The sequence below is a fragment of the Oenanthe melanoleuca genome, chromosome 12 (genome assembly GCF_029582105.1).
Source record: "Oenanthe melanoleuca isolate GR-GAL-2019-014 chromosome 12, OMel1.0, whole genome shotgun sequence".
In the NCBI taxonomy this organism is placed as follows: Eukaryota; Metazoa; Chordata; class Aves; order Passeriformes; family Muscicapidae; genus Oenanthe; species Oenanthe melanoleuca.
The window spans coordinates 16,961,486-16,987,349 of NC_079346.1; the positions used below are offsets into that span (position 1 = coordinate 16,961,486).

General features: G+C 41.4%; 1 protein-coding gene across 3 annotated transcripts in view; it reads left to right on the forward strand.

Moving 5' to 3' along the window:
- Positions 1-25,864, forward strand: part of ATP2B2 (ATPase plasma membrane Ca2+ transporting 2) — a 375,734-nt gene that overhangs the window by 111,934 nt on the left and 237,936 nt on the right. For all 3 annotated transcript variants that reach the window (XM_056501190.1, XM_056501182.1, XM_056501187.1), the window contains exon 3: positions 18,362-18,461. The gene's annotated coding sequence lies outside the window, so the exon portion shown is untranslated. The remainder of the gene's footprint in view (positions 1-18,361; positions 18,462-25,864) is intronic.

The following is a 25,864-nucleotide window of genomic DNA, read 5'->3' on the forward strand; positions in this document are numbered from 1 at the left end:
AAAATGATGGTTAAACATCTCTGCAAATGAAAATTTCAGCAGCTTTTATGTAGTGGGATTGAATGCCAATCTAATTACCTCTGTTTTGATAACATATAAACTAAGCACTGTAACATAAGGTATGGCAGACTAGCTAATAAGAGGTTTTTTTTTGTTGTTTTCCATATTTAAATCTTATTTTCATAGTTTTGATAAAATTTCAAGTTTTTTTGTGAAATCATCTTAGGTTGGTGGTGCTGGTAACTCAGGTTAACTCTATCTCCCAACTCCCATCTTAATAGTGTTCAATTTTCACTTAACCAGAAATTAAACAAAATCTGCATCTCCAGCATAAAATGAAACCACTTCAGGCTTTTCTCATTTTTTTTTTTAAAAAGAATAAATAGTTTTGCAAACCTAATCATGATGCTGCCACCCAGCCAGCACTGAGTTTTCATGAGCTGAGGGTTGGTTTGGAAGAGGAAAAATCTGTGTGGTGCCCATTGCTGTTTTTAACAAGTGAAAATGGAGCACCCTCAGTTTTGAATAAGCAATAAATGGACTTTAAGTGGGGTGAAAAGGGAAGGCAGAGGGTTTTGGTCAGCTCTCCTGAGGATGGCTGGAGTTGTGCAGCCCAGGGGTCACAGCCCTGCTGTGTGCTGGCACCTGCTGGGGCAGGTCTGGGTCTGCAGGAGTCTCTCTGATAACTCAGCACATCCATTCCCTGTTGATAATCACTTCTGTCAACAGCTCATCGTGTGCCAAGGGAGCTTGGCTGAGTCTGGAAATGCTTCTGGCGAAATTCCAGCCACTCACAAAGTCATTGTAATCAAAGGGTGTGATGGTGGCAGTGGGAAGTCAGAGACTTTTTGGGGAAATCAAAGGAAATCTGGGATGAGAACCCTGTCTTCACTATGAGGATGCTCATCCTGAGTCTCATCTTTCAGCATTTTATTGACAAGCTGTGCAGAATCCTTTCACTGTTTTCATCACTCTGCCACCTGTTGTAGTTTCTGGACAAGGATCCTCTGAACTAAAGGCTCCCTAACCTATTTCATGGTCAAGGTTATCCTTGAAATTCTCCTTGTATTACTTCCTCTCAGATTTCAGCCAGGGAAAGAACGTTCAAGGAAAATTCATTTCAGAATGATGGAGGGCAAATCTGTAAATAACCACAGACTTTATAAATCAAGGCATATACCAGGCTAGACAGAAAGATTTAGGGAAAGGAGAGGAACTGGTTTAAATTTTCATTATGATGACACTGCAAAACAGTCTATAAGAATGGTACAAAATTGAACTCCCACCAAGGTAGAAGCTCTCAAAACCACATGGTTGACTAGTCTGCATTATTTAATATCTGTAATTATTGGCAACTTAATCTGTTGCACTGCCTGGAGATAAATACCTCTCTTTGATTTGTTCAGGCAGTGCTTGCCTCAATTGATGGTCTAATGAAATCCCAAGATTAAGTGGTGCTTGATGCTGTGGTGCAGTTTCTCCCATGGTCACATTATGGACCAAGAAAAAAAAAGTAAGGAGCATCCTCCTACAGTCACTTGGCATTAAAGAGGCAGCTCAAGTTCCATTTTCCATATTTCATCCCTGTAGATTTCTCCAGTCTGCAGAGGCTGCAGTTATCTTCCCAAAAGGGGAAGATGCACTTAATTAGTTGATGATATTCTGATGTCTCTAATAAAAAAACCCTTCTGGTTTTGTGTGTGACTCTGTTTGTATTCTATTTTTCTATTAAGCACCTGTTATCTGCTCAGAAATAACAGAGACATTTATACTTTCACTAAACCTTTATCTTTCATTGTTTCAGGGTTTATATATGTGTGTAGACCTCCTGGGAATTTCAGCCTTCTTAGAGCTTGATTATTATCTTCACACTCCTGTGTAAGAATCACTCATGCAATTCCATGCCTGCCCTGTCAAAGGCAAACCACCTTGGAAACGTTCTCACCCTCATTCTGGTGACCTCTTTTCTTTTAGGGAAGGCAGAAATGGAAGCTTTTCCCCTGAAGAACTATACACACAATAATTTTATAAATCCCTGCATTCTCTCAGCTGGCTCTTGAAATTGGAACTAAAGAGAAATGACAGAATGGTTTGGGTTGGAAGGACCTTAGAGATCATCTCACTCCTCATCCTGCCATGGGCAGGGACACCTCCCACTGTCCCAGATTGCTCCAAAATGTCCAACCTGGCCTTGGGCAATTCCAGGGATCCACAAATTCTCTGTGCCAATGCCTCAGCACCTGTATGGGGAGAAATAAAAAAAAAAAAACAAATCTAAAATCAGTATTGTGCAAATGCTGTTCCTTGTACCCTGAGGTGAAGGGTTTGGGCAAGGTTAGTGTTAATGAACATCAGCACTGCAGCCCTTTTCTACTCAACTGAGCTTGTAAATCACTGACAGGAAAAATAAAGAATCACTCCCAAATTTGTTGTTTTAGTTTCCAATCTGAATTTCAAGTTGTGTGTAGATAATGTGGTGTTAATGCTGCTGGTGACTGTCCCCAAGACGTGTGTGCATTTTTATGTAACAGAAAAGGGCACACATGCATGCACAAACACATGCAAATGTGAGTGGGGTGTGTGCTGGCATCTAGGAAATGATGACAAATGATGCTGAGAATTGTCAGCACTTTGTCCTTTCCAGCACCAGGTAAGGTTGCTGAATTAGTAGAGGGTTTTCCCCCTCCTTGAGTATTGAAGTATCACAATTTAAAGGTGTTTAGTTCAGCTTGATTTGTTGTGGAGATTGTGTTTGAGGTTTTTTTTCCTTTTTAATACCACTATTATAAATATTCTCACATGTCCATAGTGGTGGAAAGGAAGAAAATGTTAAGTGACTTAAGACCAGTGACATTTTTACAGTATCATCACAATTTCAGGAAATCTGTAGGTCTCAATGGCAAATTAAAAACTCCAATCTGCATCAGAGAGTCTCTTTTAATGTACATCCCAGCATTTTACTGCAGTGTTTCCATGTGCATCCCAGGATTTGCCCTGCTGCTGGATCATTGTGGAGTGTTCTGCATCTCTGAGTTAGGGAAATCCTGACTCCTTGAATCCAGATTCAGGATGAAGGAGCAGCTGAAATGTTCTGGGTTTTACAGAAAAAAAAAAAAGTATTTGCCATTTTTAGAGTATGAGGAAGCCTTTTTGATCATAGAACTCTTTATGTTAGACTTCTGAAGGACCTTTTTTCCTCCTGCTGCTCTTTTGTTAGCACTGATGGATGTTTAGGAAGAGAGCAGGAGAGGCTGGAGGAGCTTGGCTTGGCATTCAGAGCATGGGCAGCTCCAGAACAGTCTGTGATCCTTTGTCTTCAACACTTCCTCCCTCCCTACTTTCTGAGGAGAAGGACAGTTGCTGATTTTTTTAAATTTTTTTTTTAAGAATCTCCTGCTGAGATAATTTTTTTCCCCTCCCTTTGGTGCTAGGCATAAACTATGCCTCTTTCTATCTTCAGCTTCCCATCTGTTAGGAGAAAGTGATGAGTCTGAGGAAAATGAGCTGAAAGTAGGGTAGCTTCCCTCATGAGGAGGTGCTGGGAGCCTTGACAGGTTCCTTGTGACCATTTGCCTTCTTTGTCCTCACCGCTAATAATCAGCAAATGGCTGGGGTTTAACTCCTGCAAAACGTTTGTCTTTTAATTCCCTTTTTTTTCCTGGCTTAAAATAAACCGACTTTGTTGGGTTTTCTGTTGCATATGTATGATTTCTTGCTGGGTTTCCAAGAGGAAGGAGGCTCATGAAGAGAAGTGTTGAGAAGGTGATTCATTCCCCAGACCCAGATTCCTTCTCCCCACTTGGTGCATCTGAGTGGGGGCAGGAGAGGGGGAAATGAGAGAGGAGCTGAGGAGGAGCTGCAAGGATTTGGCAGCAGCTCCCCTTGGGAACACTCAGATCAAATCTCTTGGTGTGTCTCTGCATTCATCCCATTTTCCCCCCACTCCTTGGGGCAGTGAGAGTCTTTGGCAGGTAGGACAGAGAACAGGGAGCTCCTGCCAGCAGGCAAGGCAGATGACCAGGCTGAGAAAAAGGCTGATGAGCCCTGCTGAATACCAAAGAGCTGCTGGGGAGTCAGATCTCCTGAGATGTCACTAATTTGGGAAAAAAGCTCCATTTTCATCCTTACATGCAGTTAGACAGCAGAGGCTTCATTAGCTCAGCCAGACTCAGAGGGGGTTTCTTGATTTCCTCTCTCTGTTGTGTAACCATTCCCCATTCGTGGTCCCTCCTCATTGCTGCCTTCTGGTCTGGCTGAACTTTTAACTTAGCTTCACTTCATCCATTTGAACCCTTGCTGCTGTTGTGGCAGAGTGCAGAGCTGTGGATCCTCAGGAGCAGGAGCCACGGAAGGTCTGCAGCTTTCCCAAAAACCAGAAAACCCTGACAGTATTGGAAATCAGACTTTAATTGTTTTTGCTTTCCCAATAACCAGAAAACCCTGACAGTATTGGAAATCAGACTTTAATTGTTTTTGCTTTCCCAATAACCAGAAAACCCTGACAGTACTGGAAATCAGAATTTAACTTGTTTTTGCTTTCCCAATAGCCAGAAAACCCTGACAGTATTGGAAATCAGACTTTTACTTGTTTTTGCTTTCCCAATAACCAGAAAACCCTGACAGTACTGGAAATCAGACTTTTACTTGTTTTTGCATTCCTAATAACCAGAAAATCCTGACAGTATTGGAAATCAGACTTTTATTGTTTTTGCTTTCCCAATAACCAGAAAACCCTGACAGTATTGGAAATCAGACTTTTACTTGTTTTTGCATTGAGAGCTTGGACCTTGTCTTCTATTCTCCTGTATAATTTCTTATTTCAGATCTTTTGTTATCTTATCCCTGGGCTCTAGAGGGCTGGCCTTTAATTGCAAAAGCTTGTCTTCTGTACAAATTTGGATTTCTTTAATAATCCTAATAATTCTTTTGTCTATCAGGGAGAAACTGTTTCTTCTTCTGCAGTTTCCACTTAATGTTTTTTGATAATAATGAAAAAAGCCTAGTTATTTTTCATTATTTAACACAGATATCTTATAATTATTTTGATGAACCCAGTTTGATTTTGTTTTCTATTTAAAATTGTTTAACCCCAATACATGGCTTAGTTTAAAAAAAAAAAAATCCAAAACACCTCAGGCTTTTATTTATGGATTAATTATTTTTAATTAATTAAAGGAACAGAAAGCCATGTTTTTATACTCACACTGGCAGCAGCCATGAATTATCCATGTTTGGTGTGTGCTTCCCTTGTTCTTGTATTTACACCATTATTTTCCTAGTGATGGGATGGCATTGGCTCCATTTCTCTTATATCTATTAAACAAATACCCAATTTCCTACTATTTGTTTATTTTTTTTAATATCCAGACATTTTCCAAATTGCATCATGTCATGGGGTTTGTAGGTTTGCTCACATGAGGGGAATGTCTGTTGCTTGACAAATTTGTCTTTATGTTGTTCCATCCTCAATCTCCTAAACTCTCCTGATGCTTTGCTTTCCATATTCTGGTTTATTATTTTGTCATGATGTTTAATGAACATGGAAATAGTTGCCTGAAATATTTCTGAATTTTCTATTCGACCTTTTTAGGGAATATAATCCTTCCTGGTATCTGATCTTGCTTGAATTTTATTACTATTTTATTATTATTTGTTATTATTTAGCAGTTCACTCACAACAGCTGTTAAGACATTGCAATGGTTTTAAAGAAGCTTTAGACATTTTGTAAAGAGCTCTCTCTTGATTAACTTTCATGTACATTAGTAAAATGCAATAAGTTTAGGGGGGCTTTTCAGGGGGGATCCCACACTGTGACAAGTAATGGAGTTCAGCTACATCAGGTGCTGATGCCTGGTGTGTAGAATAAGAAATACAGGAATTTTTTGAAGTGGTAATCAGCGCTTACTTGGACCTAAAATCCAGCACTGGGTTCCTAAGCACTGCTGAAGGCCACGGGTGTTTGAATTCCTAAATGAAAACGTGACTGTGCTCCTCCTGGCTGCATTTGTGGGAATATCCTCCAGCTCAGTTTCACCTCTGCAGTAATCCTCTGTTCCTTGTTATCTGCTTAGGTAATTTAAAGCTCTGATGTGCTGGGGGTTTCAGCTCTGCAAATGCTGCTCCACCATCAGCCTGCTCACCAGGAGCCCTCTTAGCAGGACATCAGCTGCTCTGGCAGCCTTTAAGGCTTTAACCCCTTTTTTTTGTGCCATGCTGTGTTTGGGCTCCTTGGGATCATTTCCATTCAGGCCCCTAAAATACAGCCCTGGGGAAAAGCCTTGGGTGTGCTGAGATTGATTTTGGCACTCTGGAGACAATCCCTGGGTCTGGCACACCTTGCTCACACCTTGCTATCAGACACAAATCTGATTTACGGTTTTTTTAACTTTGTGGTTTATTTCTCATCTTATGCCCAGTGCTGTAAAGTACAAAAGATTTGTAAGATGTAATCCATTTTCAGGTCTTTAAATATATATGATATATTTATATATTTATATTTATATATTTGATATGTTGTTTAAAAGAGTCTTCTGGGAGCGGAACCAACCCACCACACAGGCTTGGGGTCATGTGAGGTTCTTGCTGGCTTTTGTGATGTTTTTCATCATTTTGCTGCAACTTTGTCACCTGTGTCCCAAAGCCAACTCACAACAACCCTGTGTTCCACTTACATAAACTTCATTTTTTATATTTAATGAAACTTGACTTCCCGCCCAGAGATAAATCTTTGATGCACTCTGACCTGCCTGCATTTCTATTACCTGTGTCTGTAAAATCATTGTTTAATAGTAGGAAATAAAGAAGAAAATCCTTGTTGAGAATATTTGCTCAGTGAGCAGGGAAATCACTTTTGACAGCTAGAATATGCATTGGACCTTAAGGCAAACAAACAAAAAAAGGATGAATCTATAGAGAAGGGCTTTTCCTTTCTTCCCAGTTCTGTGAGGGAGGTCAATGGGGGAAAGCACAGATAAAAATACAATTAGTTGGTAAGATGCTTTGTGTGGCCTAAAGCACATGTAAGATTTACTCATAAGAAATAGAAATTTAATTATGTTTACAGAAAGCCAGGCATGGGAGAGATAATGAATCCATACAGTGGTCAAAAGAAATTTCTGTGTCTAATCCAGAGTGGTAATTGGTTTCCATTTCCTAAATGGCCACTGTGAGTTACTATTTTATTTTGTAACTTTCTCTTATTCACAAGATCCAGAATTACACAACCTGCAGGCTTCAAATCCCATTTTCAGTGCTTGTTTTTTTCCCTTTGTTCCTTTCCTTCTTCCTGTCCCCTTCTGCTTACCTCACTGCAGCTCTGTCCTGGCCAGGTAGTCTGGCCAAAATAGCTGCAGCCATCTGGAGCAGCCACTGGGAACCTCTCATTGCAAATGTCAGCTTGAATCTTCTCTCCCTTGCTGGCTGCTCCTTAATTTTCTTTTCATTTTGCTATTCATTATTCAGCAAGGTGACTGTGCTGTGTGATTGTGGGGATGTACAGTGTGCATGGAAAATGCTGTGCAGGGCAGAGCTCTGTTCTTCCCCTTCTGTCCTGCCCATTATCCTAATCCACATCAGGGTCTGCTTGCCACTGATATGTCATCTCTGCTGTGAGAACCATCATGATGTGCTGCAATTATGTTTAGATTCAATGGCAGTGCAGAGCTGTCTGAAATTTCTTTTAAGAGATGCAAAGAAAATAAAAATCAGACAAGCCATTATTTTTCAATTAAGATAATTTTTTTCCGTATCTTTCTTTCCCAGCACATTTTTGTGTTTTCAGATGTTTGGTGAGTTGCTTTATTTCCTGATAAGCAAACCAAGCCTTGCTTTCCTTCCATGATGGTTATCCCTGCCACTTGCAATTAGATGGGAATGTGTCAATTGTGTTCTGGTTTTAAATAGGCTATGCTTATATTTGTACAATTTTTTTGAAATAATTCTCTATGACCTCGGTAAGGGATAATTAGGAGCACATTAAAAAATAATCCTTGCATTAAATTAGTTTGTGTCCTGGTTTGGAGGACAGGTGTTTGCTGAGAGAGGCAGGATCCTCTGTTTGAAATGGAGAATGTAAACTCCCTCCCTACAAATTATTATAATTTTGAAATTAAGGGGCTCTCAGGCAAAGAGATGGGAATTAGGAATAACAGTTCTTTACTAGGAAAATTAAAATAGCAATGCAGTATTACACAGAACAATCCCAGCCCTGCCAGAGTCAGAATCCAAGCTGACACCCGTCAGTCAGTCAGGGTGTTGGCACAGTCCCATTCAATGGTGGCTGCATCCTCCTGCAGGGGCAGATGTGGTTCAGCTGGAGCAGTGCTCCTGGAGAAGGTGCAGTTTCCTCTGAAGCTCCAGGGATGATGTGGAAAGGTCTGGCTTTCCTCTGGAATCCAGTGGAAAGAAGGTCCCTTGGTGTCCCAAATCTCAGTTTTTATCTGGGTAGGAAAGGCTTGGCTGCTCCCCTGGCTGGAGCATCTCCCAGTGGGATGATGGAATTTTATCAGCCATGCCCTGGGACTGAATGGGCCAGCAGCAGATGATATCTCCTGGAGGGAGGGTGGGCTGTGGGAAGATAAAGATGATTGCCCAGCTGGTTTAAAGCTGGCCCATGAGCAGATAATGTGTGCCAGGAGATCAGGGTCACTGCCCCAGCTGGGTTAACAGATGGGGACAGAATCCACATTGCTGGTACATCCTGTACTGCAAATTAAGACAGTTTGACAGTGACTTTAAGACAATCTGAATAAAATTCTGAATGTTTTCTGCTGCTCTTCAGGTGAGTGGGGTTAGGACAGAGCCTGGCCCTGGCTGTGGATGGTGAGAGCTGCCAGCACGAGGCTGTTGGGCTGGGTTTGGCTGAGCAGGGTTCAAGCAGTGAGGACTAACTCCAGACAGCTCTGCCAGCAAGGCTGAGCCCCAGGGGCCTGGGGCAGCAGTGAAGGAGGACTCCAGTGTTTGGTTGCTTTAATGGTCTAAAGGGCAAAGTGGTTTTTATTACTAGACCTGTTTTCCTGAGCATTTGCAAAATCTTTAAGTTGGGAATTAATAGTGTATCATACATACTTTAGAAATTCTCATTTCATTGAAAACTGAGGAGTAATGTGATTGCCTCCTCATCTTCCTCTCTGTCCTGACCTTTTGAGTTCTCTGTGCTTTGGCAGCATTCACACAATCCATCCAATGCCTCAGCCTGTAGCTGTAGCTGTCTGTCCTTTTCCAAGAAGAATTTTCAGGGTGTAATGCAGATCCATCACTTACAAAGGGCTATTTCCATTCCAGCTTTCACTCTTGTGTGAAATCCATCTTCTCTGGCTCCCAACTCTGAGAGCAGAATGGAGTTAGGGACAATAAATGGTGATGAGAGAAGGTTGCTAGTGAACAGAATTTTCGTTCCCAGGGCAAATCTTGGCATTGAGATGTTCCTGCTCAGGAGGGGAGTTTATAGAATCACAGAGTGCTAGAATGGTGCAGGGACACCTTCCAGCATCCCAGGCTGCTCCAAACCCATCCAGCCTGGCCTTGGGCACTGCCAGGGATGCTCTGGGCACCCTGTGCCAGAGCCTGCCCACCCTCACAGGGAACAATTTCAATTTCATTTCAGTTTTCTCTGCTACCCAAATGGCTGCTTGGTGCCTTCTTCACCAGAGAAGAATTTCTTCAGGACCTATTGGTGGCTATCTTCTTTTTTCCTCTGCCTTCAGTAAGAGCTGGGATTGAAGCATGAGAGATGGATTTTCCTGTTGGACTCAGTTGTTTATTAATTTTTATCTATAGTACAGTGAGTTTTACAGCACTTCTAGCTAACAAGCAATAGTGAGAAAATGGAGCTGGATCTTGCTCATTACAAGGTCTTTTAAAGCCTAACTATCCAATTAAAAGCTAACATCTGTATTATTTATACTTCTGACCCAATGACCAAACAGCTGTGACCTGCACTGCAGTACTTTCTATCCAACCAAAAACTACTGCCTGAAACCAAGAAGAAGAAGGAACAAGAGGAAAGAAGAGTCAATGCCCCAGAAGCTCCATCTTGTCCCATACTTATCACTATATTCTAAAACCCCAAATTCCAAACCCTTCACTCTGTGAAATTAACACTTCTGCTGGGGAGAGGGGAGAACCACCCTGTTTGTGACTGCTCTTGCTTTTGCAAGTGGATGCACCTTTTAAGAATCTTCTCCTGCTGGACCAAGATCAGGAGGGTTATTTTTTCATATCCCCCATTATTAGAGTTCTTTGCCTCAAAGAAAACCCTTGAGGAGTTAAGCAGATAAGGAAATCCTGCAGGATATGGAAGCTGGTTTTTTTTTAATTTTAGGTGCTAATTTTAAAGGAATTACATACTTGTACAGAGACTCTTTCAAGTACTAGAAATCTGGAGCTGCCACTGTTCCAGAGGCAAATAAAATCTGCCTTTTTTTTTCCTAAGCCAGGTTGAATTAATTGGAAAGAAATGAACTTGTTATTCCTGTCTGGTTCAGATGGGCTTAGGAAGGCGATTTTGAAGGTTGGTAATTCTGAGAGGGGAATAGGATGGCATTTTGCATGAAATATCTAAATTATTATTGGTGATTACAACATCCAAGCCAGGCTGATGAGCTTTGTGGAGGGCCATCATTTAGCAATCTGCAGCAGCTCACTGAGCAGTCTGTGCTTTATTGGTGACTTTGGGTGATTGTGTGCAGGAAAGAAGGGCTGCAGAGCACACAGAAATGGCTGTAAAGAGGGAGGAGGCAATGAAAACTGCCTTGGTCTCAACACAGCTTTGCAGAGAGCCTTTCAAACCACCTGTCACGTTCATTTGCACACTGCTGGTGCTGCAGTGACCAGGATGAGCTGCTTCAGGCACTCAGGGTGACAAAGTCTGGAGAAGCACCACAGCCATGGTGACTCTGAGGATGAGTGGGCTCTTGGCTCCTTGGGAGGATGCTCAGGGCTGGGAGAGTGCCCTGCTTTTCCAGGGAAAGGGTGTCAAACACTTCCTGCAATCCACAAATGAAGTGTGGGACTCCCTCCTCCAAGTGGCCTTTGCAGTTACCTGGGCTGGAGTTGGAGGGAGATGAGTTCTGAACTCAGTGCCTGCTTGTTCTTGTCCATGTGGAGAGTCTGTCCCCCTCCTTTGGCTGCTCTGGTGCTGCTGAGGGATTTACCTATTTTTATTCTCATGTATTCACTAGATAAGAGGCAAAAAGCGTTATTTTCAAAACAGAGAGCAAAGAGCAAATATTTAACGTCATAAACAAGTATAAATACTGAATATAATGGGTTTGGATTTTTCCTTATGATTTTTTGACTGCTGTTACTCAGAAGGCTTCAATATGGATGGTGCTGCAGGATGGTGCTGCTCCTTCCCAGCATAATAAATTTAATGTGTCACTTGACATGATGATGTACACATATAGCTGCTGACAAATGCACAGCACAAGTTGTTACACTGGTTTTTTCCTATTTACCCTCTCAATCTATGAAAACAATGAAAAGAGCTCTTGCAATCTGATTTACCTGTGATGAAGACAGTGCTGAGAGCACCTTTCTCTCTCCACCACTGAGCACCTGCTGGGAAGGTTCATGCACCAGCTTTTCCTCCTGGAGAGTTTTCTCTGCTTTACTTTTCTTCCCATGTGCAGCCTCCCTGCCTCCCAGGAGATGAGTGTCACTGAGCACAGCGTGGCTGTGCCCTCCTGCTTCCCCAAGAACATTCCTGCCACCCAGACATTGTCCTATTCTGCCACCTGCTCTTCCCTTAGCTGCCCTGAATTCCAGAATTATGCTGGGTTAGCACCCAGGGCAGGGCTTTAAACACCAGCACGTTGTTTTTTCTGGGGTTCACCTGTCCAAGTAGGGAAGTGCTTTTTAAAATCCCTGAACTTCCCTTGCTTGGAAGGATCTTAAAGCCCATCCAGTGGCACCCCTGCCATGGCAGGGACACCTCCCACTGTCCCAGGCTGCTCCAAGCCCTTCCAGGCTGGATTTGGACCTTTCCAGGGAGCCAGGGCTCCCCACCCAACCAGCCCAGCTGCCTCCTGCCTGCTCTGGGTTTTGTTCCTCCATCAGAAATAACTCCCAGTTTTCACAGGACTGGGAGACTCATAACAAGCCTGTGTTGGTCCCTCCTTTGGTGCAGTGAGAAGTGTTAAACTCTGAGTTTGGGTCATTTCCTTGGGCTAGTCTCACCTGTTAAAGCTCATACATAGAAATTCCTGCATTATTGCATTTTTAGCATTATAACGTATCAGTTCTGCTTCAGTCCTGCCAAGCATGAAGGAAAATCCACATCCCAAAAACAAGTAAATGCCAAGAAAAAAATGACATTTATAACAGAACATTCTATACAAATTGTTTATTTCATCCAAGCATGGAGCTGGATTAAAAATTGCTTAAAAATCCTGTTGCAGCTCAAGTAATGCTTTGGTAATTTTTGACAAGGACTTGTGACCCCTGCTGCTTGGTGGGCTTCTTAAAAATCACTTAAAATTGCAACTTTGCATAAAGAATTTAAGATTGACTGCACTGGCAGCAGTTTTGGGACTGTCTTGCACATCTTTGTGTGAGGTAGAGGTGAATCCCAAACTCCCTCCTTCTTCCTTGGGCTTTTGGCATCCATTAGGAGTTGAGAAACAACAGTTAGGTTTTTTTGTCTTTATTATTTTTCTCTCAAATAGTTTTCCTCCAGGACTTTACTTCCATTATTTCCATACATATTTGAAATTTTTGCCTTCCAGCTGAAATTTTTACAGTGCCTAAATCAAAATGGCCCCATTATAAACTTACAGCCAGTTTGGTAATGTAACAACTTATTATTGTTATATAAACATGTTTCTTGCAAGAAAATTTGTTTTGAATGAAACCATATGCACATGTTAATGGGAAATATTTTTCACACTTCTGTTTTTTTGCCATTCTTTGTATTTGTCTCAATACTTATTAATAGCATCCTTCTGAGACTTCTCTGATGAGACCAGATTTTTTTAAAGCTGGAACTGGAGTACAATTTTAAACATCTTGGATGTGATTCCAAACAGAAAGTAAACCAACATGCAGTCCCTGATTGATGATGTAGCTGTAATTATACTTAGGGACTGATGTTACATAAACCACTGGAGCAAAGCTCCCTCAATAGATAAACCATCACTCACTGCTTTATGTGCAAATCAATCCATCAACACTTCTCACTGCTGGGGAGCTCGATGGAATGATCCTTATTTGAGTTCACTTTGTGCTCCTTGGAGAGGCTGCAGCACTCATTTGGACTCTCTCCCACCTTTTTCCTACGGTGAAGCAGCTGCAATACTTCTGGGGAGGCTGAGGTTGTGAATTTTGACAGGTTTGAGGTAACCCCCATTACTTTCCAACACGACACTGCATTTTGTTTACCCTGTAAATCAAGTCTCTGAGGAAGATCTGCTTGCTGGAGCCTGGTGTCTCACACCTCAGTTTTCTGGGAAATTTAGTGAGGATGATTGTTTAGCTGGCAGCATTGGCTGTCCTCTTGATTCAAAAATGATGCTGTCCCCTGCAAGGCCATCGTTTGTGTCACTGCTTTATCCCAGCCTCACTTCTCTGGGGAGGGGATCAGCTCAGGGCAGTGACTTTAGGGTTTGTTTTCTCAGGTGTTTATTGAATTGTGGTGAAATTCATCCCCTGCCTCAATGTCCAGTTGCAGCTCTTCTCCTCACTTTGAGTAAGAGCATTGCCCCTTCCCTTGGCTCTGCTGCTGTTCCCTTTTCCATCCCCATTCCCTGGAGAGCTCTGCAGTGCTCCCATAGTTCCACCAGATTTTTCTGAAAAGCAAAAGCCTTCTGGATTATCTCACAGTGGCTTAGTTTTCATGTGACTCCCTTTGTGGGAGGCAGCCTACAACTATCTATTGGATTTTAATAGGTTTAAATAGATGGATTTTCCCTCATCCATGTGCACGTAGGTCATGAGCCATGACTTCCTTTTGCCAAAAAAGGAAAACTTTCCTCCTTTTCTGTCAATAAAATATATTTATTTATGTGTTTATCACTAGGTACAATAATCTATTTTTATTTTCCTGGTATAGGTGCCAGTATTGCTCACCTGTATTACTCCTATATCTGCTATAAACTTAAAAAAAAGAGAAAATAATGACCCTCCCATCTCTCTCTGATGCTCCAGTTTTCTGCACTGCATAAATATTTTCTATCTCCTGTTCAGTGGCAGCTGCTGCCTCTGTACAGCAACTTCTTCTGGACCAAGTTTGCCTGCTGCATGTTACACACAAACTTATTTTTATTTTATTTTTATAAAATCATTACTGAAACCCAAAATATGGCCTCAAGGCTTGAAACATCTTTAGTTTCCCTGGGTTTAATCTTCTGGATTTTATACATTAGATACCTGACAGATTTATTTTTCCCAAGTCCTCCTCCTCCTCCTGTATTTCTTTTTAATCCTGTTTTTCCATGCAACACTCCTTTGCATTTTTCCCCCCCAGTTTCTGCCCAGATGGAGAGTTTTATATGTTCTTAGCTGCCAGGTTTTGCTGTGCAGGGTTTTTAGCAGCAAGGTCAGTCCACAGGAAGTTCTGTTATTCCTAATGAAGGATAGGTGACACTCTTGTTATTTTTGTTTGGTTCCTGGAATAAATCAGGTGTATGCACTCTCTCAGATTTCTTTTTATAGAGTAAGTGCTCTAGAGAGTGTTCTTGAACATGAAGAGGATTTGATTTTATTTTTTTTTTAATGTGAACATGTACTTCAGTTGCCTGAGTCTGTGGCTGGATCACAGGACTCTCTAGGAAGAAAAAATGTTATTTTCAGGAAGACCTTAAGGAAGAGTGTACATCTATATGGCACTGCCTCATTTTGCATTTCAAATCTATTTTCTTACTATTTCATAAGAGAAAGAAGAAAGCCAACAAAGCCTTTAAAGCAATTTAAACTACAGTTATTAATCCAGTTATACTTTGTATTTTCTTGCTGGTTTGGGATTTGAAGCAGAGGCTTAAGCTGGCATGGTGGTCCTAGCACTGCACATATCAGAGATGAGAAAACTTCCACCCTGCTCTGTCCAAGAGTGTGAATCTCCCACATGAAATCTAAATCCTCAGTATTTTGTGGTGTGTTCTGGCCAGGCAAACATCTCTGGTTGTGGTTTCTCCAGGGCCACAGAGGTTTCCCAGGGAATTCTCAGCTGAAGCCCTCTAAGCAAAGCCATTCCCAAGCTCTGCATCCCCTCTGAAGCTGCTTTGGTCACATGGTTCAAATAGAAATTAAATAAGAAAAGGAAATTAAAAAATAATTTAAAAAATAATTAAAAAGAAATTAATAAAGAAAAGGAGATGCTGATTCCAGACAAAAAACCTCCAAAACACTTGTGTGGATTTAATTGGACATTTCAGAATAGGTGTTACTCCCTAAGCATGGCATACTGTGCTTTGTGGGTTTTAATACAGTTTTTTCAAGCTTAAATTTTAGTCAATTACAGTTTAGATTTCTGGGCTTGACTCTGTGCTGGGATGGTATGAACTTAGTTTGAAAGACTTTCCAATCTAATTAAGCTTTTAGGAATCTTCACTTTAAAATATTTAGTTAGCATATATTCACTTTAATTTTAATTTTCATGATGATTGGATTATGGAATTATAAGTTGATTGAACAAGTTATTTGGTTTTATTGGTTGAAGGAACATAACCTGGCAGTTTATTTTGCAGTTTATATTTTTGGTGCCATCTCATGTAACACAGGCTCGTGTCTTACTCATCCCTCCCTTCTCCTGCAAAGTCTTTGGAGATTTTATTTCTCTTTTTAATTTCAATACCCTGGAGTGTTTGAATTGAAGAGTCTCAAATAAAAATCTGCTTTGGGGCAGGAAGTTTTCTTGATGTTTTGGGTAACATTTACCTCTAGTTTCTAATGCCAAACCATCTCTCATCTCTGCCATTAAGGCAGAGAATTTTGTGGTTTGTGTAATAATACAAGACCCAAATGGTGGCAGTTATTGAAGTTAACACTTTTTGCCCAACTGTGGGAGTACCAGCAATCTTTGAGAGATTCCAATTTTGGTTCTTATTTATGCTTGACATTTAATGTGCTTGACATTCTGATTATTTTACACCTACCTAATTTCTTCTAGCTCCAGGGATAATGACAATATTTTAAGCATCTGTGAAGTGTAGCTGTGTGTTATGGAGCAGGTGCAGTGATACAAATGGAAGGAAAAAGTTCCTAAACTATTTCTGGAATCATTGTTTTTTTGTTTTTTTTTTTAGTGTTGCATATCTCAGGGTCAAGCAGAGTTTTTTACCAGCTTGGTCTGGTTACCAGTATTAGCTTTACTAATATTTTATATCCTGTTATTTAGCCATAGGTCTATGTATACATCTATGTATAGATGTAAATAAATCACATCCTGTGGACTGGGTGCTCACATGGTGTCCTTTGTGATCTAGGCTGAGGCATTAGAGAGAGGGTTTTCCAAGTTGTTACTGGAGATTTATATTTTTCCTAAATTTCTGAATTAAAATGAGCTGTGAAATAACATATTATAAAATTCAGCCCTTTAAACTGAGCTGATGTGTCCATGGCACACCATTAGTGTAGAACTTAGAGCTGCCCTGTGTCTTGGTTTATAGATAATTGGGATAAAACCTGAGAAATGAAAATATATGGGGAAAAAATTTACCCAAGTGATTGTAAGTACATCCTGTGTAAAGTCTTTACTCTCCCTTTGCAATGTAATTTTATTAATCTTTTTGAATTGTATTCCCATTTATTATGTGGTTCACTGCAGTCATGTCAGGTTTTAGGCTCTTTTGAAAAGGTTAAACTAGTTTTCAGGGAAAGAGGGAGCAGGATGAAAACAGTGGGAAAACCAAGTTCTTCAAAGAAGTGAAGCTGGTGGGCACAATTTCCTTTTTCATGTACTGGGATTCTCGTGTAGCATTTGACAATTGACTTCATGAAGAGTGATGGAGGAAAGTTAAAATACTTTATTTTACAGACCCATGTGGGTACATGTTCAATCCTCACCCAAGTCCTCCCAAAACCATCACCATGGCCCAGCAGCCCTGACTGAGTGGGTGATAGGAACAATTTAAAAAATCCCTTTATTTTTGCAATCTTGCCACCTGGTGGTACAGCCTGATAATAAGTATTTGGTTAGGAACCTGTTCCCAAAGTCATATTTTCGTTGGTAGACAAGGCCTTGAGGCTGGGATTTCAGACTGGATCCTACATAGGCTCCTGTTTTTAGCAGATATTTAAAATGTAGTTTACAAAGCAATGGTGTCCATGTCCTGGAAATCCCAGATAAATGATACAAACTGAACCAAGTTAGAGTAAGAATATTTAAGGGATGTTGCTATACCCAAAACAAGCCCTACAAATGGCAGCAGTGTGGAGCTCCAGAGCGTTTGGGTAGTTTAAATGTTCACTTGGGCACCAGGTGGAGACTGAATAAAGCCCAACCTGGCAGGGCTGACTCAGGCAGGAGCATGGGGAGCTCACTCCTCTATGCTAATCCAAGATGAAGCAGATGTGGTCTTACTGCTGTCTGCAGGGAAATCCTCATTTATAATGAAAGATGTTTTCACATGGTGTTCAAAGGGCCTTAAACAATTCAGTTTTTGCAGGCTGAATCCAAACATGATTTACTGAGGGGTGTGAGGAATTGATCATTAGCTGGAACTTACAAGCCAGAAGTGGATGTTTGCTCTCCCAGGAGTGTCCCCTCTGGCTCTGCCATATGCTGAGGTTTGGCACGAGAGGAACTGACTGTAATTCTGTGCCTTGGATCAGAAATGGGATTGTGCTGGGGCACAAGGGTTCCTTTTAATACCAAAACATGAAAAATGGATTTGTGTTTGTTGATCCCATCCAGGGAGGGCCCTGCACCCTGCTGAGCATCTCTTATGAGATGTCAGGATGTCACTTATTCCCCTGGCATTGCTGTGCTGACCTCCAGACCTCTCAGTTATTCCCTTCCAAGTTCTTATGTCCTGCAAGGAAAACCAGGGGAATGTCTCCCCTCTGCTCCTGGGCCATTCCCCCCCAGACACAACACACACATCTCCAAAAACCTTAACAATCCCATTTATTTGCAAATATCAGAGGCCAGAGGGCTACAGCTCTGATAAATGGGTAAGAAGAGATATCACTGGGACTGAGGCCTGTGTTTTCAAGCTTTTAATTCACATCTTTGGTCACAGAGTTGGAACTTTTGAATCACTCCATTTTACTGCAGAATGTCCCTAACTATTTATGACACTGGATGTTTGCTCTTGGATCTGTTTCTCCTGTGGGGCATCCTTTAGATCAATCCTTGTTTGTTCTATTAATTTGCTTAATTCTCTGGGGTTTGTCAAGTCTAATTATCTTCTTTCTTTCTTGCAGTTTTGAAATCAAGATTGATTAGCCAGCACGAGGAGACCCAGCTGGTTATGTGACTCAGAGCCCTGTTTGTGAAGCACTGGCTCGTTTTTACAAGACAACTGTAAGTTGTTTCTTTCTCTTTTCCTCCCTCAAATTGAAAAAAAAAAAACAAATCTACTGTTGTTGTAACTTCATAGAAATTCTGGAAAATTCTTGAGGGGTTCACTTTTATTGGTAAAGCCAATCCTGAATTTTGGCTTGGTGATGCCAGCCAAGGACACAGAAGTGCTCTGTTCACTACTAGCAGAGAATTTTCCAGTGGTGATGGTTTTACATTGTTAAGGAGAGATTCCCTGGGTCAGGAAGATCAATCTGCTGCCTCTCTACATAGTGTGATGTGAAATGTGGGATCAGGGAGTGACAAACCTGTTTGGGAGTGCACTGCTGGTGGGCTGTGTGAGGAGATGCTGGATCCCAGCAGGAGCAGCTGGCACCTCTGCAAACAGGTGCCTCTGGCAGAGCTCTGCATCCTCCCACAGCCCCCACACCCTGGCAGTTTGGACTAAATCATGTTTCCTCTCTGCTTGGTTTAGACAGGTTTTTCCCCACAATTATAAATGTGTTCTTCATAAGGCAAACCCTCAGTTTTACTCACAAACTAGAATTTCTCAGGGAAACTATCAGTTATAGTCTGGGGATGCAGAAGTGAAAGTTCCAGCAGTAATAGTGCATATCTTAATTATTTTTTTGATCTATATCATGAGCTACATTTTATAAGCTCAACTTAATGAAATTATTAGATCCAGGTGGAGTGTCATCGTGCTTGATGTGGTGTGAATCTTATTTATCCTTTTTCATTAGGAGTGATGAGACTTTAATTTCTGTATCCAGGTGGTGGTGGGGGGGGTTTAATTATTAAATTTTGGAAGCCATACATTTACAGGATGTTCCACTCAGATGGGCAGGAATGCAGCCATGCTCTCAGGTGTGGGGCAGCACCACTTCATCTCAAGCTTTTCTTTAGCTGTAGGCTGGCTGAACTTCATAATCCTGTCAAAATGGCACTGCCCAACTGCCACTGATTGTATAAAAATCCCATTACTTTGTCAGTGGAAGGGACAAGCTGGTATTTATCCTGAATTTTCTCTTGAATAGCAAGTGGTTCTGGTAACTTGCATGGTGACAAAATGCGTGTACAATCTGTGTTTTCATTTGTTTCCTCTCTTGTTGCTGAAGGGTCATTAAACAAGGAGGGAAAATGAGGTATAATATTCAAACTATTAGAGGAAAAAGGGAAAATAGCACTCACTACCAAGTAAGTTTTGGGCTTATGAAATAGTAGAACCAATAAAGAAAAATTAGTAAGTATTAACTGTGAAATAGAATTTTGTAGAGAGAAGTAGAAGCTTAGTATTGATTTTTATGATCACAAGATGTCTGAGCAAATTTGCTTTGTGACAACAATAAATATACTCCAAAAATATTGAGATTAGTTAGCAAGTTATTAGGGAAGGGAGAGAATCACACTCTTTTTTTCAACAAGCAAACATAGGAAACAGAAAGATAACAAGAGCACCCTGTTGCTTTGGGTGTCTGTTCACAGAAGTCTCCTGTGATTTGTGTGGAACAGAATTAAAGCTCAATAGGAGAAGCACAAAGAAATTAATAACTCAGATTAAAAGGCTTTGCTGGTTTTCTGTGGGTAATGAAGGAAACTCTCCATAGATTAGAGCTCTGAATTCTGTGTAGCTGCTATTCAGAGCACTGCCCAAACTTGTTTTAGATTAATTTTTCTATATTGTATATTGAAAAACCTGAAACAACAACGGTTCTGTTAGGAACTTTATAAAAATTATTACACAGAGTGGCACTTGCACAGCTTTAATGCATTCACAATATTATGTAATGTAAAAATTTTGTTCTTTTTTTCCCACTGGTAACTTCCAGATGGGTTTTCACTCAGGTGATGAGTGTACCTATAGTTCTCACCTCCATGTAACTCTTTGATGTTTTTTTTTTTTTAACTAAAACTGACCCAACTTATATCAAAATGTTCTAGTAGGTGCCTGTATTTTTTCAGTGTGGAGCAGAATGAAATCATGGTCATAATGGCTGTGTGGGCAGCTGTGCCATGGAGCATTGCAGAGTGCTCAGCATCACTTGGCCCTGACAGCAGCACTTTGTCACTGGCCTTTAATGAAGGTTTTAATTGGTGCCACAAGCTGTGCAGGCCAAATATTGGGCTTGTCTCTCAAAGCACATAGATTTGAGCTTCATTTCCCCCCCAAACTCTTAAAACAAGTAGTCTGTAATCTATTTGTCATTTAAATGTCTGTGAGAGAGTGAAAAGCAAAGACTGACTTACTAGAGAGGGAACTTTCTTAGTCATTCAGCTATTAAAAATAAAACCCTCCTGAGGTTTTTGTCCTTTTTAATTTTTTTTTTTTTTTTTAGAGAAATAAGCAGAGTTGGAAATACTGTAATTTTCTCCATTTCTCAGCATAATAGTTTCAATTCCTGTTTGGAAGGCAAGCTGCCAGGCACAACCCCACAGTTCAGCGAGCTTGTAGAGATAAAAAAAATATCCTGGGAATGCTCTGGGAATGTTCTGGGAATTCTCTGGGAATGTCTGGGAATGTCCTGGGAATGCTCTGGGAATGCTCTGGGAATGCCCTGGGAATGCTCTGGGAATGCTCTGGGAATTCTCTGGGAATTCTCTGGGAATGTCCTGGGAATGTCCTGGGAATTCTCTGGGAATTCTCTGGGAATGTCCTGGGAATGCTCTGGGAATGTCCTGGGAATGTCCTGGGAATGCTCTGGGAATTCTCTGGGAATGCTCTGGGAATGCTCTGGGAATGCCCTGGGAATGTTCTGGGAATGTCCTGGGAATGTTCTGGGAATGCCCTAGGAATGTTCTGGGAATGTCCTGGAAATGCCCTGGGAATGCTCTGGGAATGCTCTGGGAATGTCCTGGGAATGTCCTGGGAATGCTCTGGGAATTCTCTGGGAATGCTCTGGGAATGCTCTGGGAATGCCCTGGGAATGTTCTGGGAATGCCCTAGGAATGTTCTGGGAATGTCCTGGGAATGTCCTGGGAATGCTCTGGGAATGCTCTGGGAATTCTCTGGGAATGTTCTGGGAATGTCCTGGGAATGCCCTGGGAATGCTCTGGGAATGCTCTGGGAATGCTCTGGGAATGCCCTGGGAATGCCCTGGGAATGCTCTGGGAATGCTCAGGGAATGCTCTGGGAATGCTCAGGGAATGCTCTGGGAATGCTCTGGGAATGTCCTGGGAATGTGGCTGCTGAGCCCAGGAGCCCACAAGGTTTGTTTTTTCTCAAAGGCAGCTGCAGGTGTTGTCCTCCCCTAAGGATGTTCCCATGTGGAATCCTCCCTGGCTCAGCTCTGTCATCCCTGTGATTTATTGGAGTTATTAAGGAGATCCTTTGGGCTGTGCTGTTATTCCTGTGCTGCTCAGCACTGGAATGCCAGCTGGAGCTGGGCATGGGGAGCTGGAGAAATGCTGCAGCTGCTTTCCCCTGCTGGCCTGTAAATTCAGGGCACCCACTGGAATTTTGGGCTTTTCCAGAGCTGAGACAACCTCTGGCAAGCAGCTTTTTGCCACCTCCTCTGCAGGAAGGCAGCAAACAGGGGGCTCCAGGTCCCACTTCACTGCAATTCCCAGCACAAATTATCCAGCAGCTCACCCCAAAATGAGAGATGCAGCAAAACCTGGTTTGCAGGTGGGATGTCAGGGACAGCCCCATCACTCATTTTCTTTTTCTCATGTCACTTTTGTCCCCTGCTTCTGGAGGGCAAGGAGAGCCTGTTCCATTTTCTGTGAATGTGATGATGTGATGATGCTCCTTCAGAGGGAGAGGGAGCAGAGCAGGTCTGTACCTACAAAAACCTGTTCATTCACCTTCTCTTTGCACAAAAAAATTAAATATATTAATATCTGTCAGTGGATCTGAACTCATCCCTAGAGTTACCTGTATATTCATTTTCTCTTTGCACAAAAAAATTAAATATATAAATATCTGTGAATGGATCTGAACTCTTCCTCCACTGGAGAGCAAACTTCCTTTAATTAAATAATCTTTTCTTACTGTCTGGTGTTAGTGACATTTAATAATCATACAATTACTGCTTCATTTCAATTTTATGTCATTTTCAGAGGTCAGGAAGGGTAATATTCCAACATAACTGTTCTCAGTGAGAGGGCAACAGCTGACAGGAGTTCTTGCATGGGGTTCTCATCAGTGGATCATGAAGTGCATTAGAAAAATCAGGAATTTTATCCCTGTTTTAAAGGTGATGGAACTGTGGCCCTGTGAGGTTGGCCAGCCTGGCTGTACAGACCTCTTCATCACACTCCTGAGCAATAGATTAAAATACACTGAATGTTGGAAACACAAGAGCAAAAAAAAAAAAAAAAAACAAAATTTCTGTGGAATTTTCTTGCATATTAAAGAAAAATTAATTTTTTCAATCACATGTATTTTTTATATTTAATATTTTAAAAGAATTTTTATTTATTTTTATTTTTAAAAGATTTTATTTTTTAAGCCACATTTTAATACCCTATTACTAACTACTGTTGTCATTATTATTTTTTATTTTCTTACAACTTTTATACACTTTTCTGATATATAATTATAATATAATATAATATAATATAATATAATATAATATAATATAATATAATTAATATAATTAATATATTATATATATCATATATATGGAAATATTTAAGAGAACTCAAAAGATAAGAGCTCATAGTAATAATGAAAATATTTTTATAATATTAATTTTATTATAAGTTTTAAAAGAAAATATGTATTAGTATTGTGTGTTGGGAATATTTCTTACATGACCCCACTTTCTCCAGCATTTCCATATTAAATTTCCCTTTTTAAGGGAGAATGTGAACTGCATATATCCATCAGAGTCTGGATAGGGGATTTTTTTTTCTCCCCCAGCTGATTTTATTGCTTTCCTGGCTGCTGGGAAGTCTCTCTTTGACTTTGGTGTTCTTTCCTCTCTTTTCCAGTTTACCCTGCAAGTGCAGCTCCTTGCTGAGATCAGCCTGAGCTCCTTTTAGACAAAGCACAAGTTCTTTTTTCACCTGCTCCTTATTAGAGTGTCCACTGAGCTCACAGATTGCTTTCTGCAGCTTTAAGGTGTGTTTTGGCTGCTCTTGGTCATGGCTGTCAGAAATCCCTGGAGTTCAGGAATTGTGTTCTCTGGCAGCAGCACCATGGGTGAATTCTCTGTCTGCTTTCAGTTTTTTGAGCCAATCATTTCCCACTGCAATCCATTTCTGCCCTGGAGAATTCATCTAAGCCAGGGATATTAATACCTGTCCTGAAGTGGTATTTGAGAGTGCCCAGCTTTTGCAGGTGTCCTGGTTTGGAGGACAGGTATCTGCCAGTAAAGGCAGCAGCTTCTCTTTGAAATGGAGAATTCAAACCCCCTCCCTCCAAATTATTATAATTTTGAAATTAAGGGGCTCTCAGGCAAAGAGATGGGAATTAGGAATAACAGTTCTTTACTAGGAAAATTAAAATAGCAATGCAGTATTACACAGAACAATCCCAGCCCTGCCAGAGTCAGAATCCAAGCTGACACCCGTCAGTCAGTCAGGGTGTTGGCACAGTCCCATTCAATGGTGGCTGCATCCTCCTGCAGGGGCAGATGTGGTTCAGCTGGAGCAGTGCTCCTGGAGAAGGTGCAGTTTCCTCTGAAGCTCCAGGGATGATGTGCAAAGGTCTGGCTTTCCTCTGGAATCCAGTGGAAAGAAGGTCCCTTGGTGTCCAAAATCCCAGTTTTTATCTGGGTAGGAAAGGCTTGGCTGCTCCCCTGGCTGGAGCATCTCCCAGTGGGATGATGGAATTTTATCAGCCATGCCCTGGGACTGAATGGGCCAGCAGCAGATGATATCTCCTGGAGGGAGGATGGGTTGTGGGAAGATAAAGATGATTGCCCAGCTGGTTTAAAGCTGGCCCATGAGCAGATAATGTGTGCCAGGAGATCAGGGTCACTGCCCCAGCTGGGTTAACAGATGGGGACAGAATCCACATTGCTGGTACATCCTGTACTGCAGCCCAAGGGCTCTGTGATCCAAGCCCTTCCTGTGTGGCTTTCCCTGAGCTGGAGATTCCCTCAGGTGCAGCTGCAGAGGAGTTTGTGTCTGCCCCAGGATGGGACCTTCCACCACCACCTTGGCCCTGATTTCAGGCTCCTGTTTGTCCCTTACTTGTCCCTGTTCTGAATTCTTTGGCTTCTCCATCGTTTGCAGCATTTGGATGGATTGAGCAACTTGTTCCTGCATCTCGTTTTAGATTTCCCCATAATCTCTCCCTGCAGATGTTGGTGCTTCAGTGCTCAGTGAAGTGATGCTTTGCTTTTTATGTACTCAAGCAACACATGGTCTGCAGCCAGCTCCTGAAACTCACAAAGTATTTAAGAATATGTTTAAATGCAAGGTCTTACAGAAAATGCAAATTTATTACTTCTCACTTGATTCTCACGAGAGATTTCTGGAGAGTGCTATGAGGCTTTTTTTTCTTGGTGCTATCACTACTTTGCCTTCATGCTTATGCTGATTTTCTTCTTTTGCCAGAGCCCCATAACACTTGTTATCAGTAGCTACAATTTCCTGCCACCTGTGGTGGAATATATTTCTTCATTATGAGCTTTTTGCTGCTTCCTCAAGTTTTGTCTTTGATTAGCTGCTATGGAATTTTTACACATCATCATCACTAGTCCTGCAAAACTTGATTATCTGATGGATATGAAAATTGCTGCTTCCAGCTCCTGTTGGCCCAGATCATTTAGTGCCAGTTCTGGTACCAGCACTGACCTGAACTGATGCTAAATCCAAAGTGAGAGAGTGTGGTGGAAGGCTGGGTTTTGTAGGGTTTATTTGGGATTTGTGGTTGTGTTTTTTCCCCGCTTTCCTTAAAGTGAAAGAGGACTGGAAATGCAAGGCTGGGATCAGTGACTTACCTGAATTGTGCTGGAGTATAGCAGAGATCATGACTTTTTAGTCTGAATTTGGTGAATTTTCTTAATCTTATTTGCAGCAAATTTACACCTCTGTTCTAGAACCTATTCTAATTGTAAGTATCTCTTTATAAATGACAACCTTTAGCAGAGGTTTGCCACTCACTATAAAATCTGGGAGTGATCTTGTGAATCCTTCTGCCCAGACCCAAACAGAAGAGAGCATAAATTACACAAGCTCCTGGCTTTCTAAATGCAAACATGGATCTTGTTTTTGCCCATTAAAAGGATTTTTCTGGACTCAGTTTAAAAAACCCACACTTTTTATTGCAGGAACATCTGCCCAGCCTCTCCTCTGCAGCAGGTATTTTCTTCTCTCCACCACCTCCTCTGGGATGAGGATAAAAACTGAGTTTATCAGAGCGTGATAAAAGGAGCATGTGTGTTTATGAAGGCAAATGTAAATTTCCAGCATCAAAAAGAGGAGCTGGCAACTGCAGATGTGTGGCTAAAAGG